This window comes from Platalea leucorodia (assembly GCF_965183815.1).
Source record: "Platalea leucorodia genome assembly, chromosome: Z".
NCBI lineage: Eukaryota > Metazoa > Chordata > Aves > Pelecaniformes > Threskiornithidae > Platalea > Platalea leucorodia.
The window spans coordinates 9,985,070-9,996,874 of NC_138858.1; positions in this window are offsets into that span (position 1 = coordinate 9,985,070).

The following is an 11,805-nucleotide window of genomic DNA, read 5'->3' on the forward strand; positions in this document are numbered from 1 at the left end:
TGCATGAGTCTTAGCTTGCAAGCTGAATCCCAACTGAGGAGCCTGTGCATTGCATTATTCCTGGAGGCCTTACAATGTTCCCCATATCAGGTGATTCAACGTTATTAAACCCACAGATTCACAAGACGCTATGATAGTGCTTTGCCTTATACAATCCCTAGGGAAATAGAACTGCAACAAGATCCAGTTATGCCAGCACTGTATGTATTCATAGAAAGAGGCAACACGAGGTCCTAAATGCTTTAGTGAAGAGACCTGAACACAGACAACTAAGTGACTTGCTCATGGTCTCACTGACAGCATAAGTGCCTTGCCAAAAGTGATCCTGCAAAGGACCTGCTGCCTGTACTTACATCACTCAGTCCCCATGACAATCCCATTGCAGTGACAACCCCATGTGGCAGGGTTAGAGACAGCAAGAAGTCTCTCCTGCTCTGAAAGCGATGCGCAAGTGAGGCAGCACACATGGCATCATGCATGCAATAACAGCTATAAATTTGATCTAGCACATTCCAATCAAACCTGTCATTATCTCAACCCTTTGAGCCCCACATTGGCCGCCAAAAAGGATTGTCGCGGTTTAACACCAAGCAGCAACTAAGCACCACACAGCTGCTTGCTCACTCCCCCACAATGGGATGGGGGAGAGAATTGGAAGAGTAAAAGTGAGAAAACCCATGGGTTGAGATAAAGACAGTTTAACAGGTAAAGCAAAAGCCACGCACGCAAGCAAGGCAAAACCAGGAATTCATTCACTACTTCCCATCGGCAGGCAGGTGTTCAGCCATCTAACTCCTAACGTCCCCCGCTTCCTTCTTCTTCCCCCAGCTTTATATGCTGAGCATGACGTCATATGGTGTGAAATAGCCCTTTGGTCAGTTGAGGTCAGCTGTCCTGGCTGTGCTCCCTCCCAGCTTCTTGTGCACCTGGCAGAGCAGGGGAAGCTGAAAAGTCTTTGACTGGAATAAAAACTACTGAGCAATAACTAAAACATCAGTGTATTATCAACACTATTCTCACACTAAATCCAAAACACAGCACTCTACCAGCTACTAAGAAGAAAATTGACTCTATCTATCTCAGCTGAAACCAGGACAGGCTGCTCCAGTTACTCCAATCTAAACATATCTGTTTTTATACCACCTCTTGCTAAGGGAATAGCTTTTGTGTTCCACATGGGTTTGCATCCATCAAGACCTGCTATTTATGAACCAGGTGGAAAATAGCTGTGCAAATACAGGTCTTGACCTGCCTTTTGTCCGTGCCAAGGAATAGATATTTCCTGCCTTACTGGCCTGTCAGAGCTGAGTCGTACTTGAGGGTGGATCTGGGTAAGCAGAAAGCCAGTGTCTTTTCCATATGCATCCAAGGGTTCAAGAGGGTTCCTAGTACCAGAAAAAGAAGATGTAGCCACATGAAGCAAAGCTCTGGTGCAGCAGAAGTTGACACTGATGGCAGAAATGTATTCCAAGGATTACCTCTGACCTGGCAGGCTTTGTTCTGGATCAGATCCAGTACGGACTGTACTACACTGTCTCTAGCTCAAATCAGATGTCATCTGACTGCACTAAGCTCATATGGGGTCACACCATGGCAGTTAAGCCAAGATCACCACTTCCTTCTCCCATATTTTCTGCTCTGAGTGTCCTCCTCCTTCTCCTTCTGCTTCCTCCTCCTTCTCCCTTGCACCACTGCCAGTGCTCTTGTGCTCCCCTGGAAAGGCAGTTGTGGGACCAGATCCATCTAGCACTCACCCAGCAATGAAGAGGGCAGTATGGTCAGGCCATGTGGCCAAGCTGGCAGGGACAGAGAGGACAAGGTGGCAGCAGCCCACATGTGGCTTGGCTGACGTCGGCAGGGAGCAACATGCTAACTCCATCTTCAATGTAATGTGTGTACTTTGTCAGGCATGTATGAAAACATGCCTGCTGCCTAAAGCCTGTATTATGCATCCTGGCTAATTGAATTTAAATTTATTTGGGACTCAAACCTGTTTTGGTTCAAATCCACATTGTGACATGATCCAGCAGCATACAGGCCTGGTACTGAGGGTTACGGAAGCACAAGCCCAATCTCCATCATTCACACAGTCCTTGGCTCTTTTGCTGGTACATTTTGCAGGGTCCCAGGTTCGTCTTTTGGGATGTGTGCACACCTCTATCATGGACAGAACAACCCAGTGGCCCTCCTGCAAGGGAAGATAAGAAATTAATTCCTCATCACGTGGGGCTGAACTGAGGTCACTCAATACCTGGAAACTCAAGTATGTCATGGGACTCTTATGACATCCCCATTCCAGGAATAAACTGGTGATTCTGATTTCCTAGACCTTCCTATGCCCTGGGTTGCCCACAGTTCAGCTTTTTAGAACATGATACTTAAGCTTGTCACCAATAACAGAACGTGCATAGAATATGGGATTCCCTTCCTCCGCTGGGCTGATGTTCATACCAAGAGGAAAAAGGCTCTTCCTTCTCCTTTTGCTCCCCACCACGGACTCATAGTGTCACGACCAAAGGAAACTGCTTTTTCCTCTTACAGACCGTAAAGAAATAAACCACAACCCTCTGCAGAGAGAGGAACGGGTTGCCATGAGGGAAGATGAAGAAAATCTGTATAAAATCAAAGCCAGGATTAAAACACAGTAATCCTGGACAATGAGCCAGTGCCTACTGATCCAAAGTGCCTTTGGCCCCAAAGGAAATGGCTGTCTAATTAATGTCACTAGAAGGGTGTCGTGGTTTAACCCCAGCCAGCAACTAAGCACCACGCAGCCGCTCGCTCACTCCCCACCAGTGGGATGGGGGAGAGAATCAGAAGGGTAAAAGGGAGGAAACTCGTGGGTTGAGAAAAGAACAGTTTAATAATTGAAGTAAAATGAAATAGAGCAGTTAAATAGGCAAAGCAAAAACCGTGCACGCAAACAAAACAGAACAAGGAATTCATTCACTACTTCCCATCGTCAGGGAGGTGTTCAGCCATCTCCAGGAAAGCAGGGCTCCATCACGCGTAACGGTTACTTGGGAGGACAAACACCATCATACCCAATGTCCCCCCTTCCTTCTTCTTCCCCCAGCTTATATACTGAGCATGATGTCATATGGTATGGAATAGCCCTTGGGCCAGTCTGGGTCAGCTGTCCTGGCTGTGCCCCCTCCCAGCTTCTTGTGCACCCGGCAGAGCAGGGGAAGCTGAAAAGTCCTTGACCAGTGTGAGCGCCACTTAGCACCTATTCAGAGACAGATTAGCACTACTTAGCAAGAACCAAAGCATCAGTGTATCATCGACATTGTTCTCATCCTAAACCCAAAACACAGCCCCATACCGGCTACCAAGATGAAAATTAACTCTATCCCAGCTGAAACCAGGACAAAGGGAGGCATGTGCATGGCTCATATGTGCCTTCTGCCAAGGTTACAGCTGGCAAGAGCATATTTTGCCAAGAGCAGCCTGTTGGCAAAGCCCCATGTTTTCCACAGCCGAGAAGCGCATATCTCTCCTCATTTCGGAGATACCTTCTACCGTCAGTGGGCTGCTCCTGCTGTTTCGAGAGCCCCTGCCCAGACACACTAACCCCTCCAGATTTAGCTTCTGCTTCCACTAGAGAAAGGAGTTGAGTCTCTTACGCAATATTTAACAAGCCCTCAAAGCCAGAGATACTTTTGTCCCTGTTTCAGCCTAGAGCATGGATGCAAGACTCAACCAGCCCAGAACTTTAACAAGGCATCACCAGATGAATCATTACTACCAAGTTATGTGATTACTTAACATTCTGTACGCATAACTGGATGAAACCAGCCCTCTCCCCTCTCTTCTTTCTCCTTCACCCAATCTCCCATATTATCTTCATCTATTGAAGCCAAGATCCTTTCAGTACCTCCAGCTTGCCAGGGAGAGCTGCCCTAGCTTGCTAGCTGAATTATGACACACCCTCCAAATAAGACTCTGGCTCAGAAATCACTTAAGTGAGAATATCCCTTAAGTGCATAACAAGGAAAGCACGGTTGGATGAGTAATTGATTCAATTTGGATTGAAATGGAAAAATCTAGTCGGTTCCTACTCTCAGTTTTCTCCTCCTGTACTTGCACAGACTGCAGCAAAGATAAGGGACGGCAAGCTGCATCCCTCTGTGCCTCCATGCAGCACCCAGAGTAGCTAAAAGCAAAGATGGGAACCCAGCATGGAGGAGCTGTCACTGCCCTCTTGCCCTGTGCCTTGACTTATCTCGGTCTGTAGGGTCTCTGACAAATCTTTCACTAAATGCACATGCAGCACCTGGCACAGAGGAACCCGGAGCCCAGCAGGGCTGCCAATTTATTAAGAAAAATAATAAGCAAAGTCAACATGATCTCAAAGAATGCAGAGTGAAGAGACCAAGCCTCTGCCAGGGCAGGGACATTTCCTTCTGCACTGCAAGGGAGATCTTCAGCAAAACCAACCCATTTCAGTTTACTTACTGTGTGGGGAGGAAGGGCTGTACAGGAATATGCAATACAGGAGCAAGTGTCAGCTTAGCCATGTCTAAGAAAGGACAGATCTTCTTGTCCCTCTGACATGCCTATGTCCAGCTATCCTAGCAGTATTTCTGCTTTTCCTCTGCAGATAACATTTGAATAATTTAAGGTGGACACAGGATGTAAATGGTGTCAGCTCTGTAATGCAGAGAGTCTGCACCGATAGCCACATTACAAAAGTGTTGTACACTCATGTTATTGCTGCCCTCCCACCAGCAGTGGCAAGCAGAATACCTTTCTTTTTCCCTAGAAGGGACAGCAAACACATGGAAACAAAAGTCCATGGTCCATATAAGAGCTACCAACAAGGTCTGGAGAGAACACAGGGGTGTCCTTCATGAGGTTTGTAGACAGAATTGTGGCTTCCCTCATGGCACCATCCACGATGTAATCCTTCATGACATCACCTTTCTAGAAGAAGAACAACCCAAGGTTTCTTTCCATACGTTTACGTTGGCACAGCTGAAAGTGGCAAATTGGCTCAGCACTTCCTTGGGCAGGGGAGGAGGGCTTTTCCCCAAACATTGATTCTCAATGGATTCCCATCTCTGCTTCTTAATCTTCTTTCTGTGCACTCTTGATTCCCACCACTCATCTGCCCTGGGGGCATTCACTTGAGTGTTGCCACTCTATTAAATATGATTTGAATTAGGCAGGAGGCAATTACCTGTACTGGAACTTTCCCAGGGTAACATAGCTAACATCCTCAGCAATATCTGATGAGATCTTTACAGACCACAAGCAACACAGACACCATTTAAAATTATGGTGCTTCCCACACTGCTCCTTAATATGCTTTTGGGACACTGCACTGCAGAGTTAAGTCAGAGGGAAGAGTTAAATCACACCCCTCTTCATGAAGCAATTGGGATTTTCTTTGAGATCTCTTTTGAGTGCAGGTCTGCTGCTACGTTTTTTTTTTCACAGGTGGCTGAAAAACAGTGCTTTGGCATGAGCCATGTTTGGTGTGCAAACAGCATGCACGTTAGCACACTGATGGGTCTGTAGGGAAGGATCCACCATCAGTGCAGGTACTGATGAAGGATATTCCTGCCCTACCCTGACCTTACCATGATATTTTACTATATTGTCAATCCCAGGCTGAATATGAGCCAACAATGTGCTCTCATCACAAATTAGGTAAACCACATACGGGGCTACCTTAGGACAGTTGTGGCAAGCAGACCGAGGAAGTTACTGTCTCCACTGTTGGGCCCCCAGTTCAAAGGGGGCACCAAGAAACTGGAGAAGGAACAGAGGAGGCCTGCCAATATCAGGAGACAAAGCACATGTCCAAGAAGCAGAGACTGAGGGAGCTGGGATTGTTTAGTCTGGTGAAGAGGAGGCTGAAGGCAAGATCTAATAGCAGCCAACAACTAGTTGAAGGGCAGCTACGAGGACGGTGCAGATCAGCTCTTCTCAGCAGGGCAGGTGATATAACAAGGGGCAACAAACTTGAGTTTGGGAGGTTCAGGGTGGACGTGAGGAAAAGCTTTTTAGGTAGGAGGGAAGACCAGCCCGGCATCAGGTCACCGGACATATCTCCATCCTTGGAGTTTTTCAAGACACAGGTAAACAAAACCACGGCCAGCCTGATCGAGTGTTGGGGATAGTCCAGCTAGTCAGAGCAGGAGGTTGGAGGGCAGAAGTTTATATTTTGGATTTAACACAGCTTTGTATCTTCATAACTGAAACAGTCTCATGTCCCTGCAGAATATGAATGAAGGACTGTAGCCCTCAAAACCTAGGTTAGGGTTTGCCAAATCATCCTTGACTTACTGCTTGTCAGTCTCAATCCAGAGCTTGTAGTGAGCCATGTGTGCGAGTACATGTGAGAGAACAAGAGTCCTGCCTCACCATATGATAATGATTCAGCATAAATAATTTCACAGAGAAAAGACTGCCTCCTAATCAAGTCAGTAATGAAAGAGGTAATTTGTGGGGAGAGGGAGCAAGATTTGAACAGAACTTCACAATGAGTTTGGGTATAAAAGGAAGATAAATATCGAAATGTGCATCTGCTCCCATGAAGGGCAATTTAAGGCTGCAGAGTTTTCATAAGAAAAGCACAACAGGACAGGTAGAGAAATGGGTCCTGGACTAGCTGTGTGATGCACAGCAAGAGTGGACATGCAGGCTGGCCTTAGGACGACTAGTACAAAGTGTTTTTTCTTATTCTTCCTTTCTTCCAACATTTCAACTCTTCTGTTTATTTTGCTTTCATAGACTAATTCTCTGTTTACTTTTCTTTAGCTTGGCTGGCATTGCATTTCTCGTTGGATTAATTGCCACTCCAAGAAGACAATGCCAACAGGTGTGATAACACTCTCTCCTGCCCATGGTATTAAAATACTCCAGGAAACTAAAGGGTTATAAGCTGTACTTCACTCACATGCACAGACCACGCTAGGGATATATAATGGAGAGGGCATGTGAAAAATACATGTTAACCAGGAAAACTCTTTGGAATGCAGTAGGGTAGTAGGGAGAGCCTCTGAGGTCCCCCACAAAGGCTGTACAGTTAGTCTTACAGTACCTGTGACCCAGTGGCTCTGACTTCATTTCAAACAGCCTCAAGGTACAAAATGTGGGTTTCTGGTCTCACACCCTTCCTCAGTTTAAGCCAACTACTCTTCTTTTTTCCTCCTTTTGAATAATGGCATTGACTAACCCAGGAATAGTGGATCGTTTGTAGGTGTTGTGAGTCCATGGCCAAAGATCTGGTCACAAATGATGTCTTGACAGATGGGACAGGCTGGGGCCACGCAGTTATTGCAGCTCACCACAACTCGTTAAGCTGTAATATCTTAGTTGCTATTGTTCACATGCCCGTAGTTCAGGGTGTTCCAAGAGGGAAAGGAGAATCAGGAAATCTGAATTCTCATCACGTCCCAAGTCTGCTACCACACCAAAAGCATAAGCCAACAGCAACAAATGCTGCACTATACAGTGTTAATAACTGCTCCAGAAATATTTTTCCAAGCTAGATGCCCAAGGAATGAGTGTGTGAGCAAGGCTGGAAGAGCAAAAGCCAGTGGTGAATAAATGGTGCCATACAAATTCAGCAAAGACTTTGTGTGGTAGCACCCATCCTGGCTGCACTTTCAAGGACCTTGACACCCATCATATCAAGGACTGAGCACAGAGCTGGAAGGATCTATCAGACATTGGGGTGCCAGGGGGCTATTGCAGCCACCAGGATGTGCGATCACTTCCTCCAGCTGGTCACACTCCATCTGGGAAGCCATCAGCAGTCACCACAAAGGGGCTGGCTCCCAACCCCAGGTAGCCCACGTAGCCAGTGCCATCGCCCACCGGTTTTCAAACATGTGCCTTCATCTTTTATCCCATGCTCTTCAGTCTCCCTGTCCTTCACTTCCTTGCACCCCTCTGTGTTAAAGCCACCATTTGTCAGACTGATCCTTAGGGTCTCACTCCCTTCTTCTGCCCCATGGGTCTTCATCCAGCTGTCAGTTCTTGTCTGCTATTGGCTGTAAACCATGTATGCTCAAGCGCTGTGAGGTGCACGGGAGTCCACATCCACAATTAGGTCACTTATTCTCTATTATGGCGACAGAGAGGAGGAGGCAGGGAAGAAATGCACAAACACTATGGAAACAGGGTCTGGAGGAATCCCAAAGCCTCCCTGGTTGTACAGCCAATGTCTACCAGTACAGACAGTCAGCTTTTTTGTTCAAATCACTTTTCAGCCAAATGTGGCCTTCTTAGGAAAAGGGAAACTTCTGCAAAATGTGTAACTACGCCCACATCTCTGGAGGTCAGTGCAGAGGGAGCCAGGTGATGCCCCCCAGGGACAGTCATAGAATCATAGAATCATAGAATCATTAAGGCTGGAAAAGACCTTTAAGATCATCAAGTCCAAGCTGTTAACCTAACTAACTGCCTGGTCCACCTCTAAACCATGTCCCTAAACACCACATCCACATGTTTTTTGAACACTTCCAGGGACTGTGATTACACCACTTCCCTGGGCAGTCTGTTCCAATGCCTAACCACTCTCTCCATGAAGAAATTTTTCCTAATATCTAATCTAAATCTCCTCTGGCACAACTTGACCCCATTTCTTCTCATCCTATTGCTTGTTACTTGGGAGAAGAGACCGACCCCCACCTCACTACAACCTCCTTCAAGGTAGTTGTACAGAGCAATAAGGTCTCCCCTCAGCCTTCTCTTCTCCAGACTAAACAACCCCAGCTCCCTCAGCCGCTCCTCACCAGCCCTGTGCTCCAGACCCTTCACCAGCTTTGTTGCCCTTCTCTGGCCACGCTCCAGCACCTCAATGTCCTTCTTGGAGTGAGGGGCCCAAAACTGAACACAGGACTCGAGGTGCGGCCTCACCAGTGCCGAGTACAGGGGCACTATCACCTCCCTGGTCCTGCTGGCCACACTGTTCCTGATACAGGCCAGGATGCCATTGGCCCTCTTAGCCACCTGAGCACACTGCTGGCTCATGTTCAGGCGGCTGTCAACCAAGACCCCCAGGTCCTTTTCCGCTGAGTAGCTCTCCAGCCACTCCTCCCCACGCCTGTAGCGTTGCATGGGGTTGTTGTGACCCAAGTGCAGGACTCGGCACTGAGCCTTGTTGAACCTCATGCAGTTGGCCTCGGCCCATTGATCCAGCCTGTCCAGGTCCCTCTGCAGGGCCTTCCTGCCCTCCAGCAGACCAACACTTCCACCCAACTTGGTGTCATCTGCAAACTTACTGAGGGTGCACTCAATCCCCTAGCCCAGATCATCGATAAAGATATTAAACAGAACTGACCCCAATACTGAGCCAAGTGGATTTGACTCCATTCACCACCACTCTCTGGGCTCGGCCATTCAGCCAGTTATTTACCCAGCAGAGAGTGCACTTAACCAAGCCATGAGCAGTCAGCTTCTCCAGGAGAATGCTGTGGGAGACAGTGTCAAAGGCCTACTAAAGCCCAGGTAGACAACATCCACAGCCTTCCCCTCATCCACCAAGTGGGTGACCTTGTCACAGAAGGAGATCAGGTTGGTCAAGCAGGATCTTCCCTTCATGAACTCATGTTGGCTGGGCCTGATCCCCTGGTTGTCCCACACGTGCCACGTGATGGCACTCAAGATGATCTGCTCTATGACCTTCCCCGGCACTGAGGTCAGGCTGACAGGCCTGTAGTGCCCTGGATCCTCCTTCCAACCCTTCTTGTAGATGGGTGTCACATTAGCTAACTTCCAGTCATCTGGGACCTCCCCAGTTGACCAGGACTGCTGGTAAATGATGGAGAGTGGCTCAGCAAGCTCCTCTGCCACCTCCCTCAGTATCCTCGGGTGGATCCCACCTGGCCCCATAGACTTGTGGGCATGCAGGTGGAGGAGCAGGTCACTAACTGTTATGTCTTCGATTATTGGGGATTCATTCTGCTTCCCAAGGCCAGTTCTGCTTCCCAAGTTCATTCTGCTTCCCAAGTCATGTTAGGCAAACCACAGACTCCTGCTAGCTTCCATGTCTGGCTAATACAGCTTCCTACCAAACCATGCTGGGACAAAGACATGGCTGGAAGACACCGTGTGAGTCATCTCATGGACCAGAGTTGTCTCTGGTCCAGGCTTTGTATGTCACATTCATTTTCTACAGGACACTGGAACTGTAGCAGCCAATAGACAAAAAATGCTCAAGCACCAGAGACTGAGCTGCTCCAAGAGGAAACCTGTCCAGCCCAAAAGGCAAAGAATAGGTAAGAAAGTGAAAAAACAGAGGGTGAAGGGGAGGATGGCAGAGAACAAAGAAATAGCTGTCTCCTTACATCAGAGCTCCCCATCCTCACTGAACCATGGCCACAACTGTCAGACAGTAACTAATCATAGGCACGGCTGTGTTTCCCCTTCTAGACCATGCATGCATCTTGTTACAGACCTGAGAAGGTCTTTTGGCCAAATTACCCTTGAGTCGTTGGGTGGAGGACACACCTGAGATTGTTGCCCAAACACCTGGAGCCAGAAGCCATGGGTTTTGTAGCTTGGGCAGAAAGATTGAGCACCCTGGAGCTGCAGCTCTGCAGGCCATGGACCAAGACATCCAGTAACAGGAAAAGTAGTATGGAATAAGCACACACCACCACCCCAAGAAAAGTCTTTTTCTACTTTAATTTTAGCTGAGAAAGAGATGTGGTTTATACCCATGGTTTTTGCTTATCTTGAAGGCTTCTGCACTCTAAGACTAACCATATGTTAGCATAAATGCTATCTGTCTAAATTAAAGGTTTGTGTTACCCCAGCTGCACTCAAATGCCTTGGACAACAAGCCCAGGAGAGTGACCCATCAATTCCACAGCTCCAGTCCCTCAGGTGAGCATCGCAGCAGGGCTCAGATGTGGAAGCAACAGCAAGAAAATCACTTTGCTTCCGCACTCTGGGGCCTCGTTTTACTTCAGCTGCCCCAGAGAGTTGGCCCCTTCCCACGTGATCTCTGCTGCGCCTTGATGACATGATTGTGTTTGCCTCATATCTGGAGAGGATCCATGTGATTCACCCACAATTATTCTAGGCCCTTGAAGCTTTGATCCTTGTCCTCATTGCTCATTTTTGTTTTCTCACAAGAGAGAAAATAACAAAGATGACTGACAAACACGCAAGATAAGGAGTCTGCTCCATGGTCACCAAGTGCCAAGGATACAGGCTCAGGCATCTAACAGCACTGGGTGGTGGGCAGGTGGGTGCAATGCTGTGCCTGGATCTTACACCAGCATCTTCCACGAGCCAACTCCACTCCCCGGAACAGCGCACATTTTCCTTTGAAACCAGAAAGACCAACGGAATTGTCTTCTCCTTCACAGAAATGAGTAACAGCACAGAATCACAGACATTTTCTCAGCTGACTTACAGCAGTGAGTCAAGGTTTGGTGTTTGGACCTGGTTTGCCCAAAGGGGAAAATGATACCCCGAAACAGCCAGAAGGCTCTGAGGACTGGAAGGGTTTGGTACAGAGCAGAGGGTCAGGCTAGTCAACATAGATCCTTGCTTTTGTGGCTAAAAGTAAAATAAAGTCCTTAACTAATAAAATGAATAGAAGTCAGCCAGCAGTTTTAATTTGCAGAGCTGCTGAGAAGCTACCATCATTAGATTTTCTTTCTTTCTTTCCCCCTTTACTATCTCCCCTTTTTTTTCTTTTTTCTTTTATCTATTCTTTTTTAAATAGGTGTATTTCCACATAGGGGAAAATAAGCAAGAACTGAGCTGCAGCAGACAGCAGCTGAATATGGAGAGGATTGTGTCTAACCAGACGTGTCTAACCAGACAGGAGCCCTG